The sequence below is a fragment of the Venturia canescens genome, chromosome 2 (genome assembly GCF_019457755.1).
Source record: "Venturia canescens isolate UGA chromosome 2, ASM1945775v1, whole genome shotgun sequence".
Classification (NCBI taxonomy): Eukaryota; Metazoa; Arthropoda; class Insecta; order Hymenoptera; family Ichneumonidae; genus Venturia; species Venturia canescens.
The window spans coordinates 14589280-14603635 of record NC_057422.1 but is presented as its reverse complement, the minus strand read 5'-3'; the positions used below and the strand labels follow the sequence as shown (position 1 = coordinate 14603635).

General features: G+C 43.0%; 1 protein-coding gene across 1 annotated transcript in view; it reads right to left on the bottom strand.

Moving 5' to 3' along the window:
- trh (trachealess) overlaps window positions 1-14356 on the bottom strand; it is a 159943-nt gene that overhangs the window by 105289 nt on the left and 40298 nt on the right. The window lies entirely within an intron of this gene.

Genomic DNA, 14356 nt, shown 5'->3' with positions numbered 1-14356 from the left:
TAAGCGAATGACGTACACCGAGAATATTTTTCTTATCGACGTTTTTAATGAAATTCTTTTGTTTCGAGAAAATTAGAGGATATTTGTAACGCACGGGTGAAGAGTTAGAGGGCTGTTGATCGAACGACGATTTCGTTTTCTCGTTCTTCGGTCCCATTTTTCTTTACAGCTTCGCTCGCTTGATTTCGTCCATTGGGAAAAGCCGAGCTGTTCTTCCCAATTAGAGTGGCCTTAATGTATGCATCGAGTTTGCACGCTCTTGGAGCGAGAAGGTTCAAGGGAGCAGAGGAGCAAGAAAGGACCAGGGAGAATCTCAATCTTTCAAGATGAAACTCTCGCGAGGAGTCAACTTTCAGTGGATGTATGTTGCGATACGACTATGCTTGCAGGAAAAGGCCTCACGGAAAGCTCACCAAATCTCCGCGTGTCAATTCTCAGAGCAATCTACCGATGCAGATTAGTAGCAAAGCCTGATCTTGATTTTATCCACCCCACGATCTTCTCGATTCTACATTAAGGGCTTTCCTCCCCCTACAGACCCCACGACCCTATTGCTTCACCTTTATCGCATGTATTTTAATCTCCAGATTGTGACAGCGATCAGCTGTGAACTGAGAAAGAACAGAATATAATTATGCTTTATAACTGCTTAATATGAGCTCGTTTGTGTCGTTTTACTTATTGCTTTAAAGTCGCTTGGAAGATCGAAGTAACAACGGGAGCCCATTCGAAAATGCTTTTTCTAATCACACCTGCCATTTTGAGTAGAATATTCAATAATTTTCAAACATTTGCACATTCATTTTGCGATAATTATAAACGAAACTCGGCATAATGACAAAATAGGAGGGTTTCAAAGTTTTTTTGTCGATCATCCATGCTATTAATTCCTTGTCTCACATGGAGGTTACTTTGTTCGTGGATGAGATTCTCGAAAAAATGTGCAGGGATGAAGATCTCTTACGAATGAAAATAAGGTACAAAATCGAGTGTCGATATCTGTCGAGAGTTTACCACAAGAAACGAGCACATTTCCCTGTTATTTTCTCCACTTTTTTTTATAGATATCACATAACTGGCATTCTCCATGGCAGATTCGTTCCTGAAAGCCCATAATAGTTGATTGCCTTCGACACTTCCCAATTTTTCGACGAGCATTACGCGCTCGAAACGACCATGGGCAAATATTATCGAATCCTTTTACCAAGTTGCTTCGATCGTTAAAACAAAAAAATATGAAGCATAAGCACGAAAAATCGTCCGAGAGCCCGAAAGTCTTTAGCATACGAGGGCTATGAATATATTTTTCTACTGCGAGTACGTACGGCGTTGAGAAATGGTTTGATGAAAACTTTCAGAGTTCTTTCGACTTTGCGGAGTTTCGATATTGCTTTTTATCCGTGAGCACAGAGCGATCAAAATTTTCGACTCTTTTTCTTCCGATAGATAGTTCGAATCAATAGGATAATTCGTCCTTCGAGCATTCATTTTTTCTCGAGGAAAGTCACCATCAATAATACAGCGAGGAATTCAAACGACCGTTTTGCATCCACACATCAGATTGATTAAAATATTCGTTTTTAATAACATTGTCTCTCTGTTTTTATCAAATTCAATACGAGCTTCCATTCAAGTTGTTTTTGAAGCAAAGGTGAGTAGCCTTCATCAAATGAGCTGAAACCGAGGCTGATGGGAGAATTCTCTGGCGATTTAACGAGAGAAGACGAGAGCATTAACTTTGGGGTTTTTCTGGATGAAATCGCGGAGGTTTTTTCGATTTGATATGGAGAATCAGAGTGAAAAGGATTTCTCGTGCGGTCAGGGGGTGAATCGAAGCATCGAAAGAGGAAGGCGAGTCGAATACGAGGGGTCGAAAGCGCCCCTTGACCGACCATCATAACTCACTAATCCGCGCTCCACCGGCGTCGATGAAAAATGTAAAAACCATTCTGGAAAGAAGTGGAAAAAGGAAAAACGGCCACATGAGGCGGCCTTGATCCACGCTAGCGTGACAGTTCAATACATTTTAAATGCGTTCCGGTGTATTTACAAGAAAGAGAGCGTGATAAGGGAAAACCTTACGGATGGCGAGAGAAAGAGGGCTCGGAACGAGACAGAAGAGAAATTTGTACACCCCGCAATATGGCCCCGTTATTTATCGTCAGATTTATGGAAGCGAGTAGTCCTTCGAGAAACCATCCCCCAAAAAAAGGAAAAGAAGAAAAAACACGTACGAAACGCGTGCGCGGTTTCATTTCATTATTGATGCTGCGAGTACGTTTTGAGAGCGGGGAAAGAGTCCCGGGACAGACGGGACCGCGTGAATCGGCGAGCCAATCGCCTCCCCCTTTGCTCCCACCCTCAAATTTGTTTTATACATACATGAAATTTTTGCAACCTCGCACCGCTCCCTCGGGAATACAAAATCCCGCATGATTTTCTCTTCTTTCGCTTTAAACGACCACGTTCATAAAACACATGGGAAAACGTCGGCCGCGGATCTTCGTTTTTCATGTATTAGCTTTTTAAACACAGCTCATTGCGACTGAGCCGTTAAAGATTTTTTACTGCTCGCAGTCCTCACTTTCTTCGTTAGAAAAATTCCAAAATCTTTCTTCAAAAACTCAAGTGTTTTCTTCCACCATCAGTGATCGGCTATGAAGCATCGTTTTTTCACAAGAATCACCGACGATCCTTAGCGAAGCTTTCCTCTGTTTGAGATATTCGTTTCTCTTCCGATTGAATTCGACGAAATTAATTCAAAGGCAAATGAAAATTTTCATCACGGAGTGGGAGCGAGGAATAGATCTTAAACGTGTGTGCGCGTTCGAAGTCGCCAGGCTCATAGTCGCACAGATCCCATCGAATTAATCCCTTTTCGAGCTTCGACGAAGGGTGCCGAGTCGATCTCGTCCCAAGCCTTCGATTCGCGGCGTACGCTGTGCTCTCGATTCTCTTCCTATCTGCTGGCTCTCCTCGTCCTTCGTCGCGTATAAAACTCGGCATTTGAAGATGCTTCGAGTGGGTCGTTCGGTGGGAAACAATTGTGAAAAAGCAAAGTATTCGCGGTCGTCGATCTAAGGTTTTCTCTGATCGGAGAAAATTGTTTTCGAATCAGAGTGCAAAGAAGAGAATCAAAGCCATTGGAACTTTGGCCCCATTTGTAATCGACTCTGCAGTTCGTAACAATGAAAATCGAGCGAGGCGTCGAAAGGAAAACAGACTTTCATATAATCCCGCGAGATAGGGGCCGGGAGCGTTTACATTACGCGGTAACTTCAACTCAATTTCCTGCACGAGGTTGTTTTAATCGAGAGTTTATCATCGAGGAATATTCAACCCAGCGACGTGAGTGATCCGACGATGTTTTCCTTCGATCGATGCTTTCCTGTCTCTTTCTCCCACATTTTTCTTCCCCATTCCACCGCGGTTTGTTAGCATCTACTTTGGAATAAATATTTTTTTGTGAGTCCAAATGACGAAGGAAAAAGTGTGAAAGAAAACAATAATGAGCCGAACGAGAAAAAAAAATGGGAACGAATCGTTCCTCTCGGTAATAAGAACATCGAATTAGTTCCGGTCGTTTTTTCTTTCGGGCTCTCCATACGCGACGCTAGAAATTTCTCCGTTGCACGTGTAATCTCGCTTTTCAAATTTTACGTGTTACTCTTTTTTCCACATCCCAGGAGCCCGAAATATCGAGCTCGTCGCTTCGTATACATCGCACAGCGTCTTGTGCGGTATTCTTCCTCTTCGCACTAGCCTTTTATTCTTGAAAAAACTCTTTCGTTTGATCTATTATAACAATGTTTCCATCGTCCCTGCGTAATGGACTGCAAGAGAAAGAGAGAGAAGGAAAAAGACACACTTTGAGGGGGGAAGTGCGACAAGGGCAGGAGGGGGGGGGGGGGGGGGGCTAGGACTAGAAATAAAGTGGAATAGAAGCGACATATGTGCAGGGTCCGACCTCAAAATATGCGAGGGTTTTGGACCGAGGAAAAGAATGAACGGAGAGAAACAGAAGATCTGAATGCTGTAGGCTTCGACAACTGACTAACGTCTGAACGGAAAGGGAGAGAGAGAGAGAGAACGAGGGGAATTCGGTTTGCAGAGAATGAGCATCATATCGCGCTCTTTGCTCGAAGTGAGGAGGCAGGAACCTGCGCGGAATTCCTTTATACGCTTTGGCCTCACTATGAGACATTCTTTCGTGCATAAGAGGGAGAGAGAAAGACTCGATCAAAATGCTTTTTGAATTGGGATAAACCTCAGCAGCGAAATTCAGATCGATGATATTACATTCGTCCCTGATTCGTACACCGAAATTCGTCTCTTCGAATTTTACGGCGTTGCTCGAAGAATTTTTGGGTTTGTTCATTCGATGCAATGAACAATTTGATTGAGTTTTTTTGATGATGAAGAATTTATTCACCAATAAAGTCGAAGAATGCTCTCAAATGGAAATACACAGCCTTGCAGAAATTACGAAATTCAGAACACGCGTCAACTCGTCGAGATTAAGCAATTTTTTGACTCGATTGCCTCGTAAATGATTCTCGATTCTCGATTTTCATCCTTAAACGAATACCGTTGTCAATATGATTTTTCTGGACACACGTTAACCACTTTGAACGGATATTTTTTAATTGCCTCGTTTTAATTCAGAGGATTACTTGACAGATTTAAAAGGAGTAAAAAAGTCAGCGGATAGTTCAGTCACCACGATCGATGATAGTTGAAAATAATTGAAATAAAGGCTTTTAGGAATCTTAAAGTGAAACGAGAAGAATAAATTGGATTGTTCGGAGAAGGTGGATCCGGGGTCAACGACCTCGAGGATCAGCGTGACGAGGAGCGACGCGAGCTCGCTTCTCTTCAAAGTGATTCGACGGTGTTCCGAAAAGAGACACCGCTACGAAACTCAAGGGCTCGGCCACTCATTCGGAAAACAAAAGCACTCGAGGTCTCTCCCTTTTCTCCATATATTCGTTCACTCCTTTTTTCGCGCATTTAAATACAACAACGAGACAGAGAGAGCAGAGCGACACAGAACTCAAACTCTCGAATATTATGTGCATTCTCCTGCGCACCGAAATGCGGTACTCAAAATCTTTCGAGTGGTGTACACAAGGATTCTCTTCGCTCTCGTCCAAGTTTACACGAGTCATTCGTCGCACTCACAACCACAATCATCTTCTCCTCTCCATTCCTCACTTTTGCAATGTAGATATGGATGAGCCGTGGTGCAGGATAGTCATCAAAATTTATACAATTCGCTCTTGGAGCCTCTAATTTTAGAGGAATTCGTTCAGTTGCCCATTCAGCGTCTTCCATTGTCATAACGATTCGGAATCGTACCAAGTTACTCGAGCATCAACAATGCAATTTTAACTGCATAGAGAAACGATCCCATGGAATTTCGGTAACTCAAACGAATCGATAAGCAATCGAAACAAGTTTATTATTAAAAGAAGATCAATGCAGTTTGGTTGGAATGAAGAAATAAGCAGTTTTTACATTCGCTCACATCGATTCATTTTTCACTTAAAAACGACAATGCTCACAGCCTACTTTGTGTTAAAAAATGATAATAATTATTCGGTATAACCTGAAAGGGGTATAAAAATCGAAGAGAAATAATAGCGGTGGACTTGGCAAAAAATATTCTAATATAAAAATAGGATCTAGTGGCAACGGTGATCGGAGGTCGTTGATGCCTAGACATAAGTGTACGACGAAGGAGCGAAGTAAATTGCAGTCGTGGCAAGGGTCATCTTCTCCGCGGAGGGGAGGGCGGAGGCAAGTATAAGGTACGAAGGAGAGAAAGAGGCGAGGGAATTACGGGGATGAGAGAAAACACGGATAATTGGCATCATTATCCTAGCCACGGCGATGTAACGATTATATTTGTCTACCTCGCGAGAAAGGGAGAGAGAAAGGGGATATAGGAGAGTGAAGAGAAAAAAGGGCGAGGGGAGAGAAAGAGAAAAGGATTAAAAAGAGGAGTGAGATTGATCAACGAGAAGGGAGCGGAGAATAGCCATCGCGAATTTCGTCTCATTTACATTCTTAATAGAATTATTATTGGGTGAACCGCACCAGCAGGATCTGGCCCAATTATACTCGACGAAATCAAACGCCCCATACACGCAGCATTTGCACGTTGCACGTAAGCGCGAGTGCACATTCGTGTGTGCGTTTATTTATATGAATATTGGGCAGGCTCCATTTTTACTTGCATCCCCAGCGAGAGGGACCAGAACACTTTTTCTCCGTCTCCGTTGCACTTGCTTGCGCCGCAGTGTCTCGCGGGACGTCATTATATTTTTGCGATACGCGCACTGCTCCGGCCAAAATCATAGAGTAGCTCTCTCTCTCTCGTCCTCATCATCGTCGTCGCTGTTCTCGCGAGGATCATCGAGGATTCATACGAGAGGGAAAGAGAGCTAAAGAGCAGACTACGTGTATGCATAAATGCGTGTCTTTTTCCTTTTCCTTCATTCTCGCTCGTTCTTTCGAGATCGCTGCTCGAGCAGCCTGAGCAAGCAAAAAGTTAATCGTCGTGCGCTGCAATTATTATTTTGGATAGGATCTCTTTCACTGCGCACTCGAAACACTTGCTCGAGCAAGAATTTACACGGATGTCGACACACGCACGCAGAGAACGCGACAGAACTTCGGCAGCATTCACCAACGAGAGAAAATATCATATTTACGAATGAATTGACGCGGATGAAATTTCTATTCGAATGAAATAAATCATTCTTAATCAAATGGAATTTCTCTCGTTCGACTCTCCGCGAGATAGAGATGCGAGTTTTCAGGAAAATGAGTTATGTGTGTGGGAACGAACCGGTAGAATACCTTAAGGAATGGGGCACTGCGGAGAACATGAGCGCAAGGAACTAACTGATCACGTAGCAATGATTAAAAATGATTAAACCATGCATAACTCTATTTTTTAATCATAAATCGCTGTGTCAAGCATACCTTTCGAAAGCGTAGTGCCTCTCCTCAAATCTGCAACACATAAACAAAGCAGATTTCGTATAACTATGGTACAGGCATCAAAACGGAATGAGAAAGCTTCCTCTTTTCATGGTGCTTATGAATCATCATAGTTTTTACTACATTATATATTCACGGAGATGCTTTATACGTGGATACAAGAACATCCGAAGTTATTCAATTCGTATGGAAATTAAATAATTATACTATCACATGGTTATGGGCGTTTGTCTGAATTTCGAATATCTTGGCACGAATATCACGAGGATTCGTGAAAATGATATCAAATATGATTTTATGAGTAAAAATTTCAGAATGATCTTGGAAACAAAATCGTTTCAGAGAAAATTGAAATTTTTAGTAAAAACAAAGCGAGTATAAAATTTTTTGAAGATTTTTAATTTTGTCAGGAGTTTGCTCGCATTTTTTACACACTCGTTTGTGTACTCGAATTCTAGTTTGTGAATATGAGCAATTGGAACGAGCCAGGGGACAATGTGAAAGAATAAAAATAAAGTGTAATAAGAATGAGAGAACCGCGAAAATGATTTGGTTCGAGGGAGAGAGAAGGTTTAGGACCAGGGTAGACACGGGTCGTTACAACTCGCAGGTAGTTATATATTCTACCTCTGCAGTCTCTACCCCTATACTGCAGCTTAGATAGGATCATCTGCGAGAGAAAGAACAAGAGAAAAGAAGAAAGAGCGAGAGAGGAAGAGAGAAGCGAGCGTAGGTCGGCGGATAGGCCTAATTTCCGAGACCCCGCACTTATGCTCTCGCGAATCAACTTTTCCAAAGTCTAATAAGCAATTTCGCGATGTGCCGAGGGAATTACGTTGAAATTGGGCGAGCCAGAGAGTCTCTCTTTCTCTCTCTCTCTCTCTTTCGCTCTTACTGACCAACATCCGAGACCGACTTTTGTTCTCTCGATTAGCTGCACATTTCGTCTCGTTTTTCTCGTCCCCGCACTAATCTGAGCTTGTACGTATGCATATATCTATTTCTATAAACACACAAGAAGTGTCCTAACCATAAAATTTGAGTTGCCGTGATTCTGGCAAAAAATGTGATTATTCGATTTTTTTTTTAACTAAAATTTGCATACGATGCTCAAGAATTATTGAGCATATGACTTCCTCTTTGCACGTATGTTTTTACTGGAAAAGTCGGGCGCACAAGATACTGCGGAAGCGACGAATATTTTTTTCCTTTTCACGTTTATGCGGCATTTTGATATCGCGAGAGAATATTTGCGTGCGAATAACTTTTGGAGTGAACAAGGTCAACGGGAAGAGAGACGGTGTTGAACGAGAAATTTGGTAAAAAGTGTAATCCACGAATGAAGTATATAAAGGCGAAGGTAAAATGCAGAGTGGCTTGACTTTCGAAGAATCTTCAAAGAGTTGGAGCTTTTTTGCTGTCCGAGGGTGTGTGCTCGGGGCAGGGATCGCTAAAAACATCGGTAACGATGTCATAATGACGTACTTCGCGCAACGATAAATTCTCCGTGAGCGGCGTTCACATCGGACTTTGATCGACCATAAAACGAGATTCATTCGGTTTTTCGGTGTAGAGAGCGAGAGAGTGAGAGAGCCAAGAGAAAAAGAGTGAGAGAACACACACGTGTATTTCATAAGGGGAATATATGCGGTCCCCTAATCGAAGCCCTTCTTGTATTCCCTCTTGCTTCATCATTGCAGAACGAAAAGAAAGAGAAAAAGAGGAGGGAGGGAGGGAGGAGAGGACCGATTCGTGAGGTTGGCGTTTTTCCAGTGCCACCGGGCGAGTCTCCGCTACGCAGCCCGGAATGCTGGTCTGACCCGATAAAAACCTCACCAAATATCTACGCTTCTTTCCTTGCCGCTCTTCTCCACCGGCTCTTATTTCTTTCCCCTTTTATTTTTCTCTTCTCTCTCTCTCTCTTTCTTTCACCGGGCGCACTAATGAAAATACCCATTGTTGCGTGTGCTTGGTTTTGCTTTGTATTTGAAGCCACATCCCGATCATCGCCGCTCCGCTTCTTTCTAAACTTCCACCCCAAATCCTCGTGCTCTTTTTCCTCGCCAGTTCTATGCACCTCATACCGCGCGTGTGTTTTGTCAATTAATCCGAGAAAAATTGCGGTGCCACGCTGTCCTCGGATTTTTCAGCCTTCGATTCTCCGCTCGTTGTGATTCGGCCAAAATATCAGGTGACAATTTTGGAATCGAAATAACCGAGCTGCTCTCGAACAGTTTTTTTTAATCGGATCCAACAATTCAAACGGTAATTAAATGATCGCTCGTGCTTATTTTTATGAATTTATCAAACTGGGCGACGACATCTGAGCTTTTCGTCGCCCAAGGTTTTCCGCGATATGCATAGATTTCATCAATTCATTACAGAGGAAGAAGTCAATTAATTCATTTTTCGTTTATCCCAATCAGCGTGATGCGTTCATTCGAGAACGTTACAAGATTATAGAGGACAGAGCTCAAATGCGGCGGAGCGCGAGAGCGAAAAAAAATATGTTGACTAGATAATAGCCCTCTCGTCTTACGTGGCAGGCTAGAAGTCGAGGGCCAGTCTCGTAAATAGAGCTCGGGCTGATTTAATTTCCCGCTACGATAATTGACGTATACATCGGTCGGACTGCTCGCGAGTTGCGTCTCCGACTCGCCCAAAGATCCTGAGGATGGTCGTTGCTGGTGAAAACATGAGCGGATGTGGCCCAAATTGAAAAACACTTGAGCGCAAACGCTGTCGAACGAAAAAGAAGCATCAACTTTAAAAGAAAAGTAATTTTCTCTACGCGTCTTGAGCGAGGAAAGCTGTGAAATAAGCAAAAGCGATTACAGAGATAAAGTAAAATAAACATGAGCGTGCGAGGTCGAATTTGCAGTACCAAGAATTCGAGCCAATTCCCAACGAGGGACCATTCCAACTCGTCGTACTTGAACACGAGTTGAAAAAAAAAGGCGAGTCACTTGACGATTTCCGAAGCGGTCAAGCGAGGCCGGAAGCGAGTGCAAGAAGAGCCTCTCTCGCTCTTCCACCGACTCTTCCTTCCCCATGCGACGACGAACGCAGATATAAAAGTTGACTGTGAAAACGTCTGTTATACATTGGTCTTCTGGTGGCCGCGAGCCACGAAACTCTAGCACGTATTTCTCGCGCGCGCGGAGCAAACGTGGCCAGCAGCAGGTTGCACGTGACCCAGCTGGCTTTCCAATCTTCCATGCGAGTTGGACGAGAGAAAAAGGGGGCAGCGAGGGGCTGAAGCTGTTAGTTAACTAGCTGTTGAAGGCGCCGAAGCTTATAACCCAAAGGGGGAATCCCTCTCGTGTCTTGTTCGCCGTGACGTCACGTCTATTCGTCCAAGATATTCTCGACGCGTGTCGCCTGCACGTACGTATATACAGTCGTATTGTGAAATGCTGACGAGACTCGGGAGGGGGAGTGTTAAACGTTTTTGCTACTGTCATCTTTTAATGTGCATACATTCATACATATTTCGAGATACTTTGGCTCTGTGGTCCTGCTCACGGCCGCCGGGAATCGTAGACGTACGAGCGGCGATGCGTCCTTCGTCTCTCCAACACTTTGTTTCCTTCTTTTATACTATAAATACCTTTATATCTATATATACGTATACTTATGCATTTGTATATGTATAGCTCGAGCTATGGACTCGTTAAGAATTCCACTCGGTCGTGCCAGAAGCCAGTCCGCGTATAAATTCGGTGAGAGGAGCCGCGCACGAGGGTTGAAAGAGAGGGAGGACAAGCGCGCGCGTTCGCAATGGACTGGCACGTGTGCCCTGCGGCAGGCACGTTCTTCTAATCCGCGCGGTCGTGGATGACCGACCAAACTCATTCTCCGCCCTCCCTCTCTCTCTCTCTCACTCTCTCTCTCTCTTGAATCAGTTTCCTGTGATGTCTGGCCCACGACTTCTGGTTCACCCAGTTTCAACTGACACGGATGCGTTTATCGGTCGCATGATGCTTATTAAAAGGAAGGACCAAGAATAATCTGGTTGACTAAATCTCAGCTCTGCGTGCGCGGTTCGAATGAATGAGCGGTTACAATCCCATTTGCAGGGTTGGCTGGATCCCATTTGATTGTTTCTGTTGTCAAATCGAAGCTGGAAACTGTCGAGGCTGCCATCATGACTTTGGATATGCAAAGCTCGCTTTTAAGGTAGTTCATGCACGAAACGATTTTCTGAAGAAAGTCTTGAAATTTACACGGAATTTAAATGGGCACGCCTATCACATTTTAATGGAGAAAAACACACAGAGGTGCAGGGACTATGCGTAAAAAATCGTTTATCTTTCCATACAACGAATGAACGCTTCTTACGAAATTTATGAAAAAGGGCACAATAACAATGAAGTATATAACGAAGGTCTGGGAAATAATTCGAGACGATTGTCTTACTAGTAATGAAGATATATTACGTTGAGGATTGGACGAAATTGTTAGTGAGCTCACATTTCCTACTTCGGCATTTTGTTTTTTCTTGACGTACTGTCTTTTTATTAACACTTTTTTCTTGATCCATCTCGCTTTGTGTTTACCCTTTGCCCTCTCTAATGCGATTTTTTACATAAAAAACTATAGTATTTTTGCCAGGGACGAATGAAATTTCGGGTTCGGTCAGTGATGGATCCCTGATTAATTAATGGCTTGTAGTTTCATTTGCCGAAAGATAAGTTGAAAAAATTTCTTTACACTTTCGAATTAATAACTCTGACAATAATTTAAAGTGATTTAGGGAGTAAAAATCGATCCAATTTAGACACCCATAAAATCCTCATCAAGAATCCCTTGCTCTTCGATAAAAGAGTGGATATTTTGGATCCAATTGATTTTTCGTTCGATTCTATTTAGAAGTAAAAGCAATTTATTGTAAATACCTATTGGAAGAGCAATATCTTGAGAATAAAATGTTTCTGCAGAAAGGTCGAAACAGTGCTGCGAAGTTAGATACAAATTCGGAAAGAATATGCTGGAGGATAAACATATTTCAAAATGGTAAGCTTATCCAAGAGAGGGTGGCAAGATACGAAAGGAACAGCTTAATAGAAACGTTACCATCCGAGAAATGCTAGTTGTATGCTCGTTATACGAGATTATCGTAAATATCATCAAAGTTCTTCCGTTTTGTATGAGCAGTTTTTCAAATGATTTTTATTATTTTTTTGGCAACGTGAGAGAGAGAGAGAGAGAGAGAGAGAGAGAGAGAGAGAGAGAGAGAGGGAATTCGCGGATTTCACGCTGCACATAGTGCGAGTACAGTCCGACGGGAACGGGAATACAGGCGGCCGGCATAGTAGTAAGACACCATTAAATCATCGGGGAATAATAACTCTCCCCCTTGCGGATATCGCGTTTTAACTTACGGCGTGATAATTCACACGAGAGTGGATATTATATCCGAATATCTCGGGAGGAGTTTTAATCCTTTCTTTGTTAAGTGTGTATATTTTCAGCGATATACATATACGTGAAATAAATAAATATATACAGAGTTGTGAGACTGCATTACTGCACTTGTAGCGAGAATAATATTTGCGGTCGAAGATTTGTGGCAACTTTTGCTCGGGCGAGAGCGCTTCGCCAAACCGCGTAACCCCCTGCGGCTATACTTATGGGAAGTTTGTTCCATGGTTTTTCTCGAGCTTGAGAGACTCGCAGCTCGAAAATTCCGCATCTTACGACGAGTATTTCGAGGTGAAAATTAAGCATCTCGGGAGTAACTTTGATTGGTAAATCATCGACAAGAATCTTCGGAATCTGGGCGACTTTGAAAATGCCACGGGAAGGATCCTCGAAAAACGGTGATTTTGTGACGATGCAGAATACATTTTGAAATGCATCCTCCGTATTCCTGAAGGAAGATTATAAAAAGTGTTTGAGATTTTGAAAGGAGTTACAAGAAGCGGTAGCGAGTGCATCGCTTATCGTCACCGGAGAGTAGTGCACCGGCAAATGGATTGGTCACGGTTCAGACGCGCTTCAAGAGCCAGTTGTCCACTGCGCGATCGCAATGAATCGAGAAAACTCTTCAACAATGGGTCAACGGACGAGATAAAGGAGAAAATAAAAGAGAATAATAAAAACAAGAAAATAAACGAAGGGGATTGAGAAGGCGAAAGAAAAAGTTGGCGGATGGCCCAGCGAGAAAAAGAAGCAATAAAAATGAGCAGTCGCGATCGAGTGAAAAGAAGGAGAGACAAAAAATTAGAGGGGCGAGGATAAAGAGGAAGATGCACGTGCGGGAGAGGTAAAGAAGAATCGTCCATTGACGAGACTCTGACATCATCTTCGTCCAGCCTGTGACAGGGATAAGCCTTCCTTCTCTCTCTGTTTCCGTACCTCGCATAATAATCCTTTCTCATGTGTTTTTCCGACTATTATTTATCGCAACCGGTTGAATATTCAGTCGGACATGAAGCTGCGGGGAGGGTGGAATTCCTTTATTATAACGGAGCCAACGGCTCTCGAGAGACGAGTTATAAGTTTAGTATGGAGGAGCTAAGAGACCTCGTTTGATGGTCTCTTCAAGCTCGAGCCAAAGACAATCGCCAGGATACTCGTGTATAGATATATTTCGGTGTGAAAATAACCGAGAGAGAACTCGCGTTGAAAAGTGCCACTTACAGAAGTGCACGCGGAAGACAAGTCAGCGAGAAATTCAAGACGAATACACGCGGTATCTATCGTGGTATCAACTCCAATATACGTATACTGGAGCTATGGTAAAACACATACAGACACATGTGTATATATAAAGAGGAGACAAAACGTTGAAAATGTGACTGAGGGCATGGAGAGTGCCGCTTGAATGTGGACGTCAATGACAAGATGACTGTGTCCCCCTATCTCTTTCTCCGTTTCTTTCTCTTGGTATTAAACTCTCTCACTATCTTTTTAGGCCCCGGAGAACACAACTCGCGATCAGCAAGAGTATAATGCACCGCGAGGGCTCGGGGAATGCATTAATATTGATAGCAAACTCGACGCGATCCTGGCACGGTTCCTTCCGAGAGGCTCGTTGTCATCTCGCTTGAACATCAAACGAAACCATTTCGGAGTGTCCGAAACACGAATCACTTGGCATTTTTTGTCCGTCACATAAATCGTTAACATATTCGAATGGTATTGAAGATGCATTTGAATAGATTTCATTTTTTTATTGACAATGTGAAAAAGTTGACGAAGACGATGCAATCGAAGTTGGTAAAATTCGAATTCGGCTTTTTCTGCGCGAACTGTGAATTCTAAGATGAAAATTTGATCGGAACGATCTAGATTTTGATGAGCCCTTCGATCCCTCTCATTTGCAATTGTTACGGGAAACCCA